The following is an 18,958-nucleotide window of genomic DNA, read 5'->3' as shown; positions in this document are numbered from 1 at the left end:
TCTTCCAATGTACTTTTGGGCTGATGCTGTCAATACTGCATGTTATACTCAGAATCGAACTCTAATAAACAAAGACTTCATGAAAACTCCTTATGAGATTTTGAATGAACAGAAACCTTCTATCAAATACTTTCATGTATTTGGTGCCAGATGCTTCGTGCTCAAGGATGGAGATGAGCGTCGTGGTAAATTCGAGGCAAAGGCATATGAGGGTATTTTTGTTGGATATGGAAGAAGATCATACAGAGTGTATATCATTGATCAACACAAAGTAACTGAAAGTGTCAATGTTACATTTGATGACACTAAACTCCCTAGTATCCAAACTGAAGATCCTTCTGAGAAACTAAAGTTTGATGATATATCAGATTCAGAATCAGAACATGGTCAAGAACCTGAGGTTGTTGCTGGTGAAGAACCTGTTAATCATGATGATACTCAAGGTAATAGTGATGGAAACTTTAGCAACAATGGAGATACCACTGCTACTGATGGAGAATCTTCAAGTCAACATGACAACAACTCAGGGGGAGATGCTGAAGGATCATCTAGTAGGACACAACATCCAAATGAGTTTCAAGGTGAATCATCAAGATCAAATCTTCCAAGACAGACTGTCTGGAATAAAGCTCATCCTTTTGAGTTGATTATTGGTGATCCAGATGTTGGAGTCAGAACTAGACGTGGTACTCAAAATGAGTGTCTGTTCTCAGGATTTCTTTCTGAGATGGAACCTAAGAAGATTGAAGAAGCACTAACTGATCCAGATTGGGTGATTGCTATGCAAGATGAACTCAATCAGTTTGAAAGTCAACAAGTCTGGAAACTTGTACCTAGACCTACACACAAGAAAGCTGTTGGTACTAGGTGGGTATTCAGGAATAAACTAGATGAAGATGGTGTAGTTACAAGAAACAAGGCAAGACTGGTAGCAAAAGGGTATTCTCAAGCTGAAGACATTGATTATGATGAAACCTATGCTCCAGTGGCTAGACTTGAGGCCATCAGGATATTTCTGGCATTCGCAGCATTCTCAAACTTAAAAGTTTATCAAATGGATGTCAAGAGCGCCTTTCTGAATGGAAAGTTGGATGAAGAGGTATATGTAGAGCAACCTCCTGGTTTTGAAGATCCAGATCATTTGGATTTTGTCTTCTTTCTTTTCAAGGCTATCTATGGGCTCAAACAGTCTCCAAGAAAATGGTATGACACTCTCTCTGAATTTCTTATTGAAAATAGCTTTATTAGAGGTGTCATAGACAAAACTCTCTTTTCTAAAAAACATAAGAATGATACTATATTAGTCCAAGTCTATGTGGATGATATAATATTTGGGTCTACTAATGATAATCTCTGTAAGAGATTTGCTAAGTTAATGCACAGTAAGTTTGAAATGAGCATGATGGGAGAGCTGAAGTTCTTTCTTGGATTATAAGTAAATCAAAGGTTAGATGGAATATTTATTTGTCAATCCAAGTATCTCAAGGAACTCCTCAAAAAGTACAATCTAGAGGATTCTGCATCAGCAAGGACTCCATCAACTACAGCTGTCAAGCTTGGACCATGTGAAAACTCCATTAAGGTAGATGTCACAAGCTATAGAGGTATGATTGGCTCGTTACTCTATCTTACTGCAAGTAGACCAGATATTATGTATGCTACATGCTTATGTGCAAGGTTCCAAGCGGATCCTAGAGATATTCATCTCGTTGCTGTTAAGCGAATCTTAAGATATCTTAAGGGAACACCAAATCTAGGTATTTGGTACCCTAAAGAATCTGGTTTTAACCTTGTTGGATATACAGATTCAGATTACGCAGGAAGTGTTGTTGATAGGAAAAGCACCTCAGGGAGTTGTCAATTCCTAGGAAGCAGGCTAGTCTCATGGTACAGCAAGAAACAGCAAACCGTTTCCAACTCAACGGCCGAGGCTGAATATATTGCTGCTGGAAGCTGCTGTGCTCAGATCTTGTGGATTAGGAACCAGCTACGAGACTATGGCTCTGTATTAAACAAAATTCCTATTTTATGTGACAATACAAGTGCAATAGCCATCACCAACAACCCTGTGCAGCACTCGAGGACAAAGCACATTGACATCAGGTATAATTTTATTAGAGAGCACGTCATGAGTGGTACTGTTGAACTATTTTTTGTTCCAACAGAAGAACAAATAGCAGATATTTTCACTAAACCACTTGATGAATCCACATTTACCAGATTAGTTGGTAAATTGGGCATGTTGAATAGTTTTAGTGATTAATTTAGTTAATATCTGAGATCTGTTCTTGAATGAATTTACAAATGAATTTTTCATAAATGAAAAATTCATTTGCAAATTTATTTTATCATTTTATCATATGTCTTTCTTATTTCTATGGAATTTTTTATTATCTTATCTTATTTATTTACTCAAATTGTTAATTTTAATATCTCAGAATATTTTATTTTCTCTAAAAATATTTTTCTATGAATTTAATTTGTTAAAATTCAAAAGAAATCTATTTTTCGACTGAAAATATTATTATCTCTGAAATATTTTAATTATTTTAATTTTTTAAATATTTTCTGAATTTCTACTATTTATATAAGACTTTATTTCAGGTTTTCATATTTTCTGTATATATTTGATTGTCTTTCTACTGAAATGACAATCGGCAAGACAATTAAAATTGTCTTGCTGAAAATCATTTCAGTACTTATATATATACACATATATACATATTAATTCTGTTTGTAAACGTTTTATTTCCAGAATGACAATTGGCAAGACAATTAAAATTGTCTTGCTGAAAGTCATTTCAGTATATAATTGTCATTTTAGTGTTATTCAGTATAGTTTTATACTGGCAAGACAATCGATATGACTATCAATTGTCTTGCCAGTTATAAACATTATATATATATTTTTTCGTTTATTTTATAATGGTATGACAATCGGTATGACTATCAGATTGTCATACCAGTTATATTTATTTAGTGTTTATTACTTTTATTGCTTTTATTTTTTTTCTTTTTCTGTTTTTAAGCTGGTATGACAATCGGTATGACAATCCTGGATTGTCATACCAGTTATACTACTTAATCATTTTTGTGGCTGTTTTAATCTTCATCAGTTCATTTTCTTTCAAAATTTCAACAGTCTCCTTCTTTCTCTCTCTCTCTCTCTTCGAACAGCTACTCCCAATTCGCCATTTGATCTTCCTTGCTCGAGTTTTTACTCAGCATACAAAAATCAACACTCCTGTGATATATATACATACAAGTATATACATACAGAAGTGCTGTTGGATTTTTGTTAAAAAAAAAATCAGTTTCTGTTTGTTGATTTTGGGTATTTTATTTTATTTTATTTTATTTTTAATTTCTGATTTGTGTCTTTTGGCTTGTCAAATCTGCGTTTGTGAGTTAAGAATTTTAACGAGATACATTTCTGTCTAAATTTTTCGATTATAATTAATTTGATTCGAATTATTAAATTAATTTAATTAATTCGAATTTTCTTAATAGTATTCTTAAAATTCTGAAAGTGTGTGTCTTATTATTATTTTAAATGGCTCTCAATTTCCAAATTGTCGCGCATAATCAGGTTGGTTATTTTAATCCAGAAAAATATGATGTAGAAAAATTTAAGCCGTGGATTAGATTTTTAAATGACCATTCGATTGTTAGCTCTGCTATTAAATCAAATGTGATTTTAAATGTCGATCTGCTAAGACTGATTTGCACAACCTCTACTGTGGCCGATGATTCAAAATCTTTTTCATTCACTGTGGCAAACACACAGTATGTAGTTGATGAATCAGTCATCAATCAGGCGTTAAATTTTTCATTGGACAATTTCTGTAATTTACCCTCTGAAAATGATATCACAAACTTTTTCCATGCTATTCACTATCAGGGGGTAATCAATTTAACCAAACTTTCAAAATCCAATTTGGTGTCTGAATGGGATATTTTCTTCGATACACTTTCTAAAGTGTTTCCCAACTGCACTAAATCCAACTTTCACAACATCACTTCCACTCTGCAGTATATTGGTCTTGCGGTTGTTTTCAATCAAAGGATCAATTTTGGCAAACTACTTTTTCCCATTCTCTTGAGACGTCTCACTACTGCTTTACGTGATCATTCTACAAATCGTAGGGTATTATGTTACTATGCTCGTTTTCTCATGCTTATAGCAGATCATCTTCTCACACCTGAACACAAAGCCCTTTTTGCTAACTCTGCAGTAACCGAACCCCCTCCAGTAAGCAAAAAGATTTACACCCGCCAAGACACAACCTTTAAATTCATGCAAGTTCCAGTACTTGTATCTGCTTTCATGGCCACTTATATTCCTTTACCTATTTTCAATCTTCCCGGTCATGAACAGCAACCTCAACCTCTAGTGGTTCAAGCCACCCAGGCTCCTCCAACATCAGATGCTCTTCCTTTACAGGTAGTAATTCCTCACTCTCACTCCATTCCTACTTCTGTTGAAAGACCCCCAGTGGTTGATAGGGCTGACCATGAAGTTGTAGAACCACAGCTTCAATCCCAGGTCATAGAGCCAAACACAGAGTCACATTCTATCTGAACCTCTCCCCCACTGTCTAAAATGTTACCCAGAAGGTTAATAGGAAGTAGTGCATTGTTAAATGTGAGTGAACCCTCAGCTCTGCCTCCTCCAAAGAAAAGAAGAACTTATACTGAGGCATCTAAAAGCCCATCTTTGTCCTCCCAACAGGACATGGACTTTGAAATGGCCAATGAACAGTTACTAGAGACATTCTCTCAACAGGATGAATCTATTGAAATTCGCCATAGGGCCATGGCATCTTGTACTGAGTCAAGCACAATTCCATTACTCACAATGGAACTATACATACCCACAGATGATACTCAGGACACAGAGCGAGGAGTGCACATAGAGTCTGTTACAGTGCCTGCCGTAGTTACGGCAGAAGAGCAGTCACATGCTTCTGAGGGAAAATCTGACTCTCAGCCACCCTTAATAGAGTCATTTTCTCCCCTCCCAGATCAAACACCTCTGGCTCCCTCACGGGATTCTCCACTCGCAGATTTATCTAGAAAAAGTGGAGGGCAACTCGGTCAATCTATCCCTGAAGCAATTCAGACATCTATCTCACATGAAATGATAGGTTTGACTGAAGATCGGGACTCGCAAATTCCCATTGCACCACCACTGACCTCTCTTGAAGAGGCTAGGGTGATTTTAACTGCAGGTACAGAAGAACAGCAACAGGAAGACTCCTCATGAGCAATTATATTGAGAGAAACACAAGCACGTGAGGTGAGTGAACCAAACACGAGTGAAATTCAGGTGAGAGTACACACAGACACTGATACTGTAAACCTGTTAGCTCAAATTGCTGCTCTAAAAGAAGAACTTGCTAAAAGCCAAGCTGAAGCTCAAGCATTCAAAGCACAAGTGGTTGAACGGTCTTCTTCTTCCACCTCTGTCAACAATCAGCTGGCACTCATAAGGAATGATATCTCAGATCTCAAGAACACTGTCACACCAAAGCTCAATTCCATTCAGGAAACTCTAACTTTATCAGCTGATGACATTTCTGACTTCTGCTCTCTACATACAAGAATGACTTCTCTTGAAGATTTGGTTGAAATGAATCATTCACTGGATTCCTCTAGATTTCTGAAGATAGAGACAGGTATGGAACATCTGAATGAAGGGATGAAGCACCTGTACTACATGATCAAAAATTCTCACTGTCCCAATGAAGAACAAAGGACTTACTTTGAAGGGCCGTCTGGTGGAGGCTCAGGCTCGGGAGGTGATGGAGGTCATGGAGGATCTAAGGGAAAGTCAGTAGAGGATCCCTCAACTAAGGGGGAGATGAAAGGGAGTAGTGGAAAGGGGAAAAAAAAGATACCTCTGCTGGGGAGAAAGGAAAGGCTGATGATGTCTATTACAGTGGAGAACAGGATGACTTTGATATTTTTGACATTCCCACTGAACCAGTCTTGGAAGATAAAGATGGTTTATTTGAAGCTGAAGAGGAAAGTGATTTTGGAGAATGGGAAGAGGAAGCTACAGTGGATCCTATCTTTGAGAAAGAGTTTCAGCAGCAGCAGTCAGAGATGAAAAGAAAAGAAGCTGAACTCAAAAAGGTCTCCCAGATCATTGACATGAGGAAAGACATACAAAGAACAGAAACTCTTCAAAAGCAACGTCTTCATGACATTAAGGCTCAAGAAAGGAGAAGAGATGTCAGACTGAAGATTGGTGAAAAATGGGATGAAGCTAGGAGAGTACTTGATATGCCTCAGCTGAGCACTAACAATGATAGACAGTTCCTACATCTTCTTGACAAGCTGGAAATCTCAAATCCTAACAATGACATGTACATGAATGCTATCAAGACTGAAGTCTCAAGGATCACAGCTGCTTTTGATAGATCCCTAAATGAGATGAGCATTTTTGTATATTGTCAGAGTGAAGGATCTTTCAAGGTGTCACTTCATATGTTTGAGAATCGTTCTTTGTCAGAGATTTGGGTTCTTCTCAACAAGGTAAAAAGAAGCTCAGAATTGAATGAAGTTCTTCGAGAAAGGCTTAAAGAGTTTGCCAGCAGGGCTAGTCCTCAAGTGGTCAACAATCCTCATCAGGTGAGATTCTTTAAGTCTGATTGTCTTCAAATCTGTCAGCTAGATGTACAATCTCTTAAAGACTACTCAGCTAAGCATCTGGTCTGGATGGAACATCATTTGAGAACTGTTGGATACTCATCCAAGTTGAAGACTCAAGCTGCTGATTAGATTCAAGCTTATTGTGAAAAGAATATTAAAAGGTACAATCAGATCAAGAATAAGCTGAAGTCAGTTGGAGTTCAACCAGTCAGACCAGCAAGCTTCACTTCAGAAAAGGATCGTGTCTTTGACAAAGAGTTGCTTCAAGATTTAGAAGAAGGTGAAGTCAAAAGAGAAGACAACTGAAGTCAATTAGCTCAAAACTCAATGTAATATTATTAGAGCTTTATGAATCAAGATAGTCTAATGTAGTTATATGTTCAGGCTAGAGGAACATCTATCTTGTATTCACTTGTAAATTTCTTTTGGAATCTGGAAAATGTTAAATATAATCCAGAACTTTTCTGCTATTTACTTTGCATTACTGTTTATATCTTTTTCTTATTTGTTAGTTGAGTTATCCTCTAGGTATTTGTTGTTATTGTCTAACAAGCAAATAGGGGGAGATTGAAAGGCATATGGCATAGCCTATTTGTATATTCGAGGATATAACTCAACTCAAATAAGAATGTAATAAGTAAATAGTGGATCTATCATCAGAGAGATCTCACAAAGTAACATCTGTCAAAGGGTTAAGAAACATTATTCATCTACAGACTTGAAGACTTAATTCACTGGAAGAAGCTCAAGAAATTGATCAAGCCTCAGTGATATAAATCAAGATTGTGGATTTAATCAAGTGACAGAGATCTCATCAGGGTATCAATTAATTACAAGGATTTAATCTGAAGAAAATCAAGAGTATCAAGGTCAAGGCTTGAAGAAACGTCACGAAAGTTAGTCACTCATGAACCAGACAGTACATCGAGTGTCAATATTGAAGTGGTGGAATTGATTCATAATTGACAGTAATTTTCAGAAGATTTTCAGAAGAATGGTTGCTGCTCAAGATTAGTATTAATTCTCTATTAATTAATTAAGTCAAATAATTTAATTAAGAAAATAAATTATATCTGCAAAGATTAATTTATTGATTAATTGAATTAATTGATTAATTGAATTAATTAATTAATTAATTCAGAATTAATATTAAGGATTTTCAGAATTATTATTAGATTAAAATCTATTAATAATTCAGTAAGACAATGTGATTTGAACTACTATGACAATCGGTATGACAATTGATAGTCATACCGAAAGTCTTGCTAGTTCATTCTGATTGTCTTGCTAGCTATTGGGATTGTCTTGCTAGTTCAAGAGGATGGTCTCACCGAAAGTCCTACCAGTTCAAATGGATTGTCATACCAGTTCATTTGATTGTCTTGCCGAAAGTCTTGCTGAGTAAACTGGATTGTTCTGTTTACTTAAACAACAAAAACACAGCAGAAGACATTCATGCAATAATTCAACAGAAAACACAAGTCAAGAACACAGCAGAAAACAAAGACACAACATTTTATTTTTCATCTGCTTTAATCAAGATCAAAATTCTAGATTGAAAAGTTAAATCCAATCCACTAGAATTATTTATCTTGTTCTTGTGTATCAATCTAGCGGATTAAAATCCCTAGAACTTAATCTCAAATCGCATTTAGCATTTGATCTTTTAATTGCAAAAATAGAAAAAGTTCATGTCGAATTTATTCTAGATTTGTAATAATTGATTTGAGATTAATCCCTTGTAACCGATACCGTAGTTGTAACACCTTTCAAGTTTAATAAAAGTTTTATTTAACTTGAATTTTGTTTCACATTTTTATTCCGCATTTTATTCGATTAAACGGTATTGTTTGCATTCAACCCCCCCTTCTACAAACAAATTGGGACCTAACACAAGTCTGTAACAAACAAGCTTCTTTTCCTTGCTCCTTTTAGAGCAACTTCACTAGTTTTCTTGCTGATGAAGATACATTCTTCTTTGCCAAATGAAACTTTAAAACCTTTATCTACAAACTGGCTAACACTGAGAAGATTTACTTCAAGAGCAGCTACCAATGCTACATCATCTATGATAACATCTCCACAAACAATCTTGCCATATCCCATTGTGAATCTTTTGTTGTTGTCTCCAAAGGTCACCAAAGGGCCAGCCTTCTCCTCAAATTGTGATAGCAGGACTTTATCACATGTCATATGCCTGGAGCATCCATTATCTATGATCCATATGACCTTCTTTATTTTTCCCTGCACACAACGAGTTTAAGTGTGTTTAGCAACCCAAGCAGTGTTGGGTACTTTCTTCTTGTTAACTGATTTAGTAGTAGTAGAGGTAGAAGTCTCAGAAAGAATAGCAATCATAGATGCTTGTGCATTTTCCCTTGCAGCTGTATATCCAATACTGACATGTTTGAGATCTACTCTCAGCTTGTGGTAGCTTTTCATTACTTTTATGTTACATGGAATGCAGTCAAATTTATCACAAAATGAATAGGGATCATTTGCCTTGGTTTCATTATACTTGCAGGCTCCTTCAACTGGCTTGCTAACAACCTTTATATAAAGGTAAGTTGGGTGATTTACAGAGCCATACTTTTCACATTTCTTCCTTGGAGCATCTGCAACATAAGCAAAATTGTTGCTTTTATTTATCCCAATTTTCCCATTTCTATTCTTCTTTTTCTTTCTTTCATCTACAATTTTCACTTCCTTGACAGGTGTCTGGGAATCTTGGTTAACCATGGGCTTTTTTCATCTTTGAAAGTTGGAGTTGTTTCTGCATTCTTCTTCGCATTGTCTTCATCAACATTTCTTGCTTTATGATCAACTCATCTTCATTGAAATCCACTTCACATGCTTTAAATATAGGTGAAACAACCTTTTTAAGCATAGCTGGAACATCTTCATTTTTATTTGCTATTCCTTTTTTACCTACAACTTTCTTCTTTTTGTTCAAGCATCATAATCAAGACCAATAGCAATATTAGCACATGGCTGGTTCTTCTCATGGTATTGTCCAACCCACTCTGATGCATTCCTGAAAGATTTCAACTTTACTTCATTCTTTTCTAGATTCTCCCTTAACATTGCTTCAATTTCATTTACACAGTTGAGCTTGTTCTTCAGATATGCATTTTCTTGTTTTACAACTTCAAGCTCTACCAGAAACAACTCAGTTTCTTGTTTCTCATTTTCAAGCTTCTCATTTATCTTTGTCAGTCTGCTAACCTCTTCATTAGCAGCAATCATACTTGTATGCATGTGAAACATTTATGTGCTCATCTTTTCAACAGTTTCCTTATATTGACTCATATTTAAATAAATGGTGGTAAGAGTTGGTACCTGTATTTTTGATGAGGATGACTCTCCTTGCTCCAAGTCCAAAAATGCATAACTTCCAACTTCCTCATCTTCATCATTATCAGAATAATCCCAACTCTTTCCCACTGCAATATAGGCTTTTCTTTGTTATTTCTTTAGAAGAGCTTCATACTTTGCTTCCAATTCAAGATAAGCTTTTTCTTTCTTTTCTTTCTTGGATTTCTTGCATTCTGTAGCAAAATGGTCTAGCTCATCACAGTTATAGCATCTTATCTTTGATTTGTCAACAGATCCAGTTTTATAGCCATTTTTGTTATCAGATGTGTACTTCCCTTTTTCTTTCCAGCTGTTGTCTTTGTTGAATGATTTTCCTTTACCCTTGAAGAATCTTGGCTTCTTTACTCTTATGTTATAGAACTTTCTTGCCAGATAGGCCATTGACTAATCTAGCTTATCAAGTTCATCCAGGGTGTAGAACTCATCTTCTTCAAATTCCAGTATGACTTGTTCCTGTGAATCATTGTTTCTTTGCTCACTAGTTGAGACACTTGGAGTCTGGAATTTTGGCTCATCATTAGATATCTGGCTTTCATTAACAATAAGAGCACTTGAACCATCTACAATATGTCCTTGTCCAGCTCTTAATGATTTCCTTTGAATCATTTACAATTCATATGTTTTTAAAATTCCATATAGAACTTCCAGAGTTATTCTGCTCAAGTCTCTTCCTTCTCTGATTGCTGAGATTTTCTGTTCCAGATGATCAGGGAGTGTGACCAAAAACTTCAAATTCACTTCTTTAGCTTCATAATATTTATCATGCAGCTGCAAGTCTTTAATCAAATTGTTAAACCTTTCAAACATAATAGTAATACTTTCCTTTGGCTTAGCCATGAAACCCTCATAGTGTGAAATCAGTATCCTCCTTTGATTTGACCTAGCTTCCTCTGTTCCTTTACAAAGTATAATTATCCTCTCCCAGATCTGCTAAGCAGTGTCACAGTTGACAATGTTATTGTACATTATATTGTGAAGTGACTCTATCAAGATTAGCTGCAAGCCACTATCTAGGGAGACTTTTTCTTTCTCAGGCTCAGTGTACTCAGAAGGGTCTTTAGGAGCATAATGAGCTGGAATGACCATGTCTCCATCTGTAGATTCCTCAACTCTTCCCATAGGCGTGAAAGCCCCATTCTTGAGAATATGAATATATAATGGATTGGCCTTCCTTATAAACAACAACATTTTCTTCTTCCATAGAGTGTAGTTGATCTTAATAAAGTAGGGATTTTGATGCTACTGATTTCTGTGTATTCATTCTTCCAAGATCTTGAATCTGTTTACTTTCAGAGTTTGCTCTGATACCACTTGTTAGGTAATGAATCACACGCAGAGAGGGGGTTGAATGTGTTTTAGTGTTTTTCTGCTTTTCTTGAAGTGTTTATGGTGATGAACAGAGTAAATTAAAATCTTGTAGTGAAATATGTTAGTGCTGAATTTAGACAAATTAATAGTGAACACAAATTTTTCAAAAATCACTTAATTTTATATTAAAATTAAGAATGTTTTGGTACAAAATTTCAAGGCTATTTGTTGATAAACATCTTAGCTTTTTCCTTGAGAAAATACAAGATTTTCTGATCTAAATTGTTACTCCTAACAAAGCATCCGGTGTTTACTTTATAGAACAGTAAACACTGGTTATTACACAACATGCACTAGCATGTACTAAACCCTACTTTTGGATAACCAAATCTTTCTATTTCTGGCTTAGTTTATCTTTGCTAATCTTGCACGCCTGTGACTTTACTTTGCCAGTTAATCTTGGCCTTTGATCTTGTACTCTTCAAGCTGCTTTTTGTAGACTTGTCAATCCAACTAATTGGATTGTTTGTTGATTGATAATCTTGGATATTGAACTGATATGCATTTTGTACTTTGAGTTTTACCTCGAGATCTCCAGTTTGATCAATAGAGAACTTGACATCTCGATAAGTGTATTGGCTTATCAAGATATCTAATCACTCTATGGTTGTTTTGACTTATCTAAGTCTCTGAGTTCTCTATCAGAGAATTTTAGCATGTCGAGATCTCCCATCTTTATGTCTTCATTTTGGCTTTTCGATATCTCAAATTCTCTAGTGACCACTTGACTTATCGATATCTCAAAGTTCTCTAGTAACCACTTGACTTATCGATATCTCATAGATCTCTAGTGACATTTTGACTTATCGATATCTCAGAGATCTCTAATGATATTTTGAATTGTCGATATCTCAGAGCTCTCTAATGATATTCTAACTTGTCGATATCTTAGAGTTCTCTAGTGAAGAAATGACTTGTCGATATCTCCAATCTTCATGTCTTCAATTTGGCTTGTCGATATCTTTGAGTTCTCTAGTAGCTTTCCTGACTTCTCGATATGTCATACTGGATTTCTTGAAACACTTAATATGTGACTTGTAGAGATCTTGACTTAGAATATTTTTTCCAAAACAGATTTATTCAACTTCAAGCTTCTTCATAATTCTTCTGAGGCATGATCTTCTTGATCTTCTTCCAGATAGAATTCTTAGGCTTGATACTGTTTACAGAAAAAGACTCCAGTCTTCCCTTGAACATTTTTACAGACTTAAGTGGTACAATACAAAAATCCAAACATAGATTACAATACAACTTACTTAGGGTTATCAATTTGACTTAGTCTTGTTATTGTACAGGCATGTCTTGCACAACATATTCCGTATCTGGATTCCAAATATTCAAGAACTGAAAGACAACCTGTTGCAAGAAGAACACAACTCCAGGTATTCAATCCACCCAGGAAGTACGAAGATGTAATATGACTTAAAGGAATATTATTGGTGGCCCAACATGAAAAGAGACGTAGCAGAGTGGGTCAGCAAGTGTTTGACGTGTGAGAGAGTAAAGGCTGAACATCAACGACCAAGTGGACTATTACAAACCCTAGAAATTCTAGAATGGAAATGGGAGCATATAGCCATGGATTTTATGACAGGCCTACCAAGGACTAAAATGAATCACGATTCCATATGGGTCATTATAGATAGACTGACTAAGTCCGCGCATTTCCTGCCAATCAACAAAAGGTACACAGTGGACAAGCTGGTGGATATTTATCTAAAGGAGATCGTAGTGCGGTACGGAGTTCCCGTTGCCATAGTGTTAGACAGAGATCTAAGGTTTAACTCCCGATTTTAAAGAAGTTTTCAAGAATGCGTAGGCACTAGGCTAAACATGAGTACAACTTACCACCCCCAGATAGACGGGAAAAGTGAAAGGACCATTCAGACCATAGAGGATATGCTAAGGGTATGTGTCATTGACTTTAAAGGAAGTTAGAATGACCACTTACCTCTCATTGAGTTTGCTTATAACAATAGCTATAACGCTAGCATATAAATGCCCATGTATGAAGCTCTTTACGAAAGAAGATGTCTCTCTTCTTATGTTGGGACGAGGTGGGCGAATTTCTAGGACCCAAGCCGGTCTAGCAAACACGAGAGACGATGGGACTCATCAAAAAGAGACTGGTAGCGGCTCAAGACAGACAGGAGAAGTATGCCGACCAAACCAGGAAAGATAGAAAATAATAAGTGGGAGATTCAGTTTTGTTGAAAGTGTCTCCGTGGAAAGGAATGATAAGTTTCGTAAAGAAAGAGAAATTAAGCCCCCGATTCATTGGACCATTTGAAATCCTGAGGAGGATATGACCTCTAGCTTACAAGCTCACCTTGCCTCCTAACTTACAACAAGTGAACAATGTGTTCCATGTGTCAATGTTAAGAAAGTACCATGTTGATGCATGATACGTGATAAAATATGAACAGGTAGACTTGCAGTCGGACCTGACCTACATCGAGCCACCGATGAGAGTAATGGACTAAAAAGAACAAGTGTTGAGGAACAAGACTGTCAAGTTGGTCAGAGTCTTGTGGAGAAACCGAAATGTTGAAGAATTAACCTGGGAACTAGAACACATAATAAAAGAAAAGTATCCCCACCTGTTGTCAATTTGATTCTGGGACGGAATTCTTTTAAGGGGGAAGACGGTAATAACTCAAATTTTTGGGACTTTGTAAAATAATTGATGAATAGTAACCCTGACGATCGGGGAAAAACTATTTAGCCTACACTATATTATGAATGGTAAATTAAGTTTTCGAGTCGATATTGTGATTATACGTACCAAATGAGTGTATGTAAAAGTCGTTAGCTTTCAAAGAAAACTAATTTTGTAAAACTACCTTATCTTACAAAATATCGAGGAATACCTGAATCACATCACAATTAATTATTTGGAATCCTACGAATAAAGCCCAAGTACAAGATTTCAAAGTATAAAGGATTTATAAGAAAAGGATTACCCCGTGAATCACTTACGAGGATTTATCACAATACCGAACAAGCGACCAGGTGAAAATTTAAGAGAATAAATAAATGTATCAAACCCATGAAACTTCCTATACAAGCCATGCAAATCAATTAACATAAGATACAATTAGAGAATGCTAATCAAATAATAATGCAAATAGTAAGATGATGTCATTAATAGTAGAAAATATGGCATTGTCCTTGGCTAGACTTGTAGGTTTTGACAAAAGCCATGCTTCTTAATTTGTTACAAGATATACATATCAAATATTCACAAATCAGCCAACATAAAAGCAACCTAGCAAGTACAAGCCAAACATTCTCCCCCTTGAAGAAGTTCCAATCGGCCCTTTCACCATAAACATAGAATCAAAACTCAAACCCTAATTTCAAGCGATGGATAAATGCTCAAATTAATTCCCAAGCTTTCTCATCATTAAACTAAGGTAATATCATTCTTTTATAGCTTTTTATTGAGGTTAACTTAGGTAAATAAAATGATGAAAGTGATGATGAATAGTGATAAATAGTAAGTTCAAGTATTTTCTTGATTTTCTTGGAAAGATTTAGGCTTCTTAAGCACACCAAGGACACACCAAGCATCATCCATCAAGAACAGAACCTACCAAGAAACCAAGAAAGGTATAAACCTTCTTTCAAACTTTGGTTAAGTTTAACTTTCAAGAAAATCATGGATCTTGGATAAAAGTACAATTTTAATAGTTGATTTGATGATTTAGGAAGTATTAGTATATTGGATGTTAAGGATAAAGTTGTGGCCTCAAGAACATGATTTTCTTGAGTTGATTAAGTAGTTCAGATGTTGGATTGTTAATTGTTGATTTTTAATTAGTGATTTAGAGTTAAAATAAAATACGGATCATTAACGTACTGCCATTATAACGCTCAAATTGCAGCACTTAGTTTTCTGCAAAGTTATAGAATGTCTAAATTGTGTTTTCTTGAAAAATAGGTCTATATAATAATAGATCTTGTTGTAAGGATTGTTTAGGCACTTGAATCACTTGATTTTGATTTACGGTTCAAAAGTTATATTTGTTTTAGTGAAAACGATTTACGCAACAAAAACTGCTACGAATTACGAACTTTGGAAGTATAAACAATCGAATTAAAATTATTCTAAAATCATGTAAATTTTAAAGAGTGTAAATAATGGAGTATAAAGAGTTCCATAAAAATTTAAAGTGAAAATATTGATCGTTTCAATTTTATAAAAATGTTGGAGCCGAGGTCGCTAGGGGTGAGCAACGGGTCAGAACCGGACCGAACCGAACCGGAACCGAAAGAACCGAGAACCGAAATAGCAATATTTCAAGAACCAAACCGGACCCATTTATATGTAAGAACCGAACCGGAACCGAACCGTAAATTTTGGTTTGGTTCGGTTCCGAACCGAAAGAACCGAAATTATATTTTATTTTATATTTATTTATTTTGCATATTATTTTATATTCTAACTTTTTAAATTTTGACTAGTTTTGGTTATTTATTAAGGGTAATTTAATAAAAAAAGATTTTCATTAGTGGCGGATCATTTTAAATTCGATTACTTTCTAATATATAAGAAGAAAAATATTTATAAAAATATTTGAAACTCCTTATATATTTAAAGAAACGAGTAATACAACAAAATTCATATTTTTCATAAAATTTATCAAAATGTTATAAATAAGAAAACATAATATGTAATATATATACATATATTTATTGTTAGATATATTTGATAATGTCATGTGTAATATGATTTGTGTTTAGTTTTCAGATCTTACCTAACAGGACAAATCAGTACTTAACTGAAATCAGCACTTATACTGAAGACAGAACTTAAGATATCAGAACTTAAGTTATCAGAACTTTAGTGATTAGAAGATATTTATCAGGAGATAATATCAGGATTTAAGATGACTTTCAGATAAGGCAGGCGGCTGATTGAAAGGAAAGAAGATCGAGACTAAGACAAAAATAAATATGGATGGAGAAGGAATTCTATGAAGAATAGAATACTTGGAAGAAAAGATAACTGGTTGATATATTTTAGGAAGCAGAACTATATTCCATATCAATTAGAATTTTTCTTGTAACTGTGTAATATATAAACACAGGAATAGAGTTTACACTATAAGTGTTACGATTATCGAAGTTATTATTCTTTGTAACTCTAGCAGCTCTCGTGATAATTTGTTCATCACTGAGAGAGGACAGTTCCATATTGTAACAGAATTTATTGTGTTGAATAAAATATGTTTTCTGTTACTTGAGTTCTTATAATCGATTTGATTGTGCTAAACACTGTATTCAACCCCCTTCTACAGTGTGTTTGACCTAACAAGTGGTATTAGAGCTATCTGTTAACACAAAAACAGTTTAAGATCCAAAAACAATCATATCTGAAGAAGAAACTCCAACCAAGCCCACCAAAACTGAAGAACCTCCAAAAACCATAACTCATAGTCGATATGAGACTATAAGAGTTCCCATGTTGAAACCTTCTGAGTATTCCAAATATGCCAACCAAACTCTCTGTGGAAGTTGCAGGTTAGCCAGCAAAGTCTGTACCAAAGGAGAGAAGTGATTACACTGCTGAAGATATCTCATCGATTGCAAAGGATGCAAAGGTAAGACACTTGCTGCATAGTGCCATTGATAATGTCATGTCAAACAAGGTAATTCAATACAAGACTGCAAAGGAGATATGGGATGCTTTGGAGACAAGGTGTCAGGGAACTGATTCAATCAAGAAGAACAGGAAGACGATACTCACTCAAGAATATGAGCACTTTGACTCAAAGCCTGATGAGTCATTAACTGATTTATATGAAAGATTTGTCAAACTCTTGAATGATTTGTCACTAGTTGACAAAGAGTAAGATATTGAAGATTCAAATCTTAAATTCCTGTTAGCACTTCCTGAAAGATGGGATTTGAAGGCCACAATAATAAGAGACAACTATGCCCTTGAGGAAACAACTCCTGATGAAATTTATGGGATGCTCAAGACTCATGAACTTGAGATGGAACCAAGAAGCAAGAGGAATGGAAGAAAGTCAAGGACAGTTGCTTTTGTGGAGGAAATTCCCAAAGAAGCTGCCTCAAAGAAAGGCAAGGGCAAGGCTCTCATCCAAAGTCTGATACTGAGTCATCAAGTTCTGATAGTGATGATGACTCAGAAACTGAAAGTATATTTGAGATAGACCCTGATGAAGAGATGATGAAGCTGTGTGCTCTTATGGTGAAAGGAATCACAAAGATTGCATACAGGAAATTCAGAAGAAGAAAGAAGTTTTCTAGGAAAGGTGCAAGTTCTGAAAAGAAAGGTTTCAGAAAATATGAAGGCAAAGGAGGAAAGTCTGATAGAAAAGATTACTCAAATGTTAAATGCTACAACTGTGGTGAGAAAGGCCACATATCTCCAGATTGCAGAAAACAGAAAAGTGACAAAGGCAAGGCTCTTGTCACAAAGAAGAAAAGCTGGTCAGATGCTTCAGATTCTGAGGATGAGGAAAACTATGCCTTGATGGAAAATGCTGATAGCAGTTCTGATACTGCTGACTTAAAGGTTGTTAGGTCCCAATTTGTTTGTAGAAGGGGGGGTTGAATGCAAACAATACCGTTTAATCGAATAAAATGCGGAATAAAATTATGAAACAAAATTCAAGTTAAATAAAACTTTTATTAAACTTGAAAGGTGTTACAACTACGGTATCGGTTACAAGGGATTAATCTCAAATCAATTATTACAAATCTAGAATAAATTCGACATGAACTTTTTCTATTTTTGTAATTAAAAGATCAAATGCTAAATGCGATTTGAGATTAAGTTCTAGGGATTTTAATCCGCTAGATTGATACACAAGAACAAGATAAGTATTTCTAGTTGATTGGATTTAACTTTACAATCTAGAAATTGATCTTGAAGTTGCAGATGAGATGTAATATTTTTCTGCTCCTTTTTCTTTTTGTTCTTGAGTATGTATTCTATTTTATTGCCTATCTTTTTGAACTGGTCTTCTGCTTCTTTTAAACAACACAGCCGAGTAGATTGAATTGGAATGACAATCCTTTAAGCTTGTGAGACTTTCGGTAGGACAATGTTTACAACTAGCAAGACAATTAAAAATGAGCTAGCAAGACTTTCGGTATGACTATAGATTGTCATACCGATTGTCATATTAGTTCAAATAAATTGTCTTGCTGAATTAATAACTGATTTTAATCTAAACAGAAATTCTAATAAGACAATTAAATGTATTGGCATGACTTTCGGTATGACTATCAATTGTCATACCGATTGTCATACTAGTTCAAATGAATTGTCTTGCTGAATTTAAGAAGATTTTAAACCAATTAAAATCTTGTAAATCCTTAATATTAATTCTAAATTAATTAATCAATTTAATTCAATTAATCAATAAATTAATCTTTGCAGATATAATTTATTTTCTTAATTAAATTATATGACTTAATTAATTAATAGAGAATTAATACTAACCCTTAGCAGCATCCATTCTTCTGACAGTCTTCTGAAAGTCACTGAGACTTATGAATCAATTCCGCCACTTCAATGCTG

Source organism: Apium graveolens, unplaced genomic scaffold, assembly GCF_009905375.1.
Source record: "Apium graveolens cultivar Ventura unplaced genomic scaffold, ASM990537v1 ctg2636, whole genome shotgun sequence".
NCBI lineage: Eukaryota > Viridiplantae > Streptophyta > Magnoliopsida > Apiales > Apiaceae > Apium > Apium graveolens.
This window is presented reverse-complemented; position numbering follows the sequence as displayed.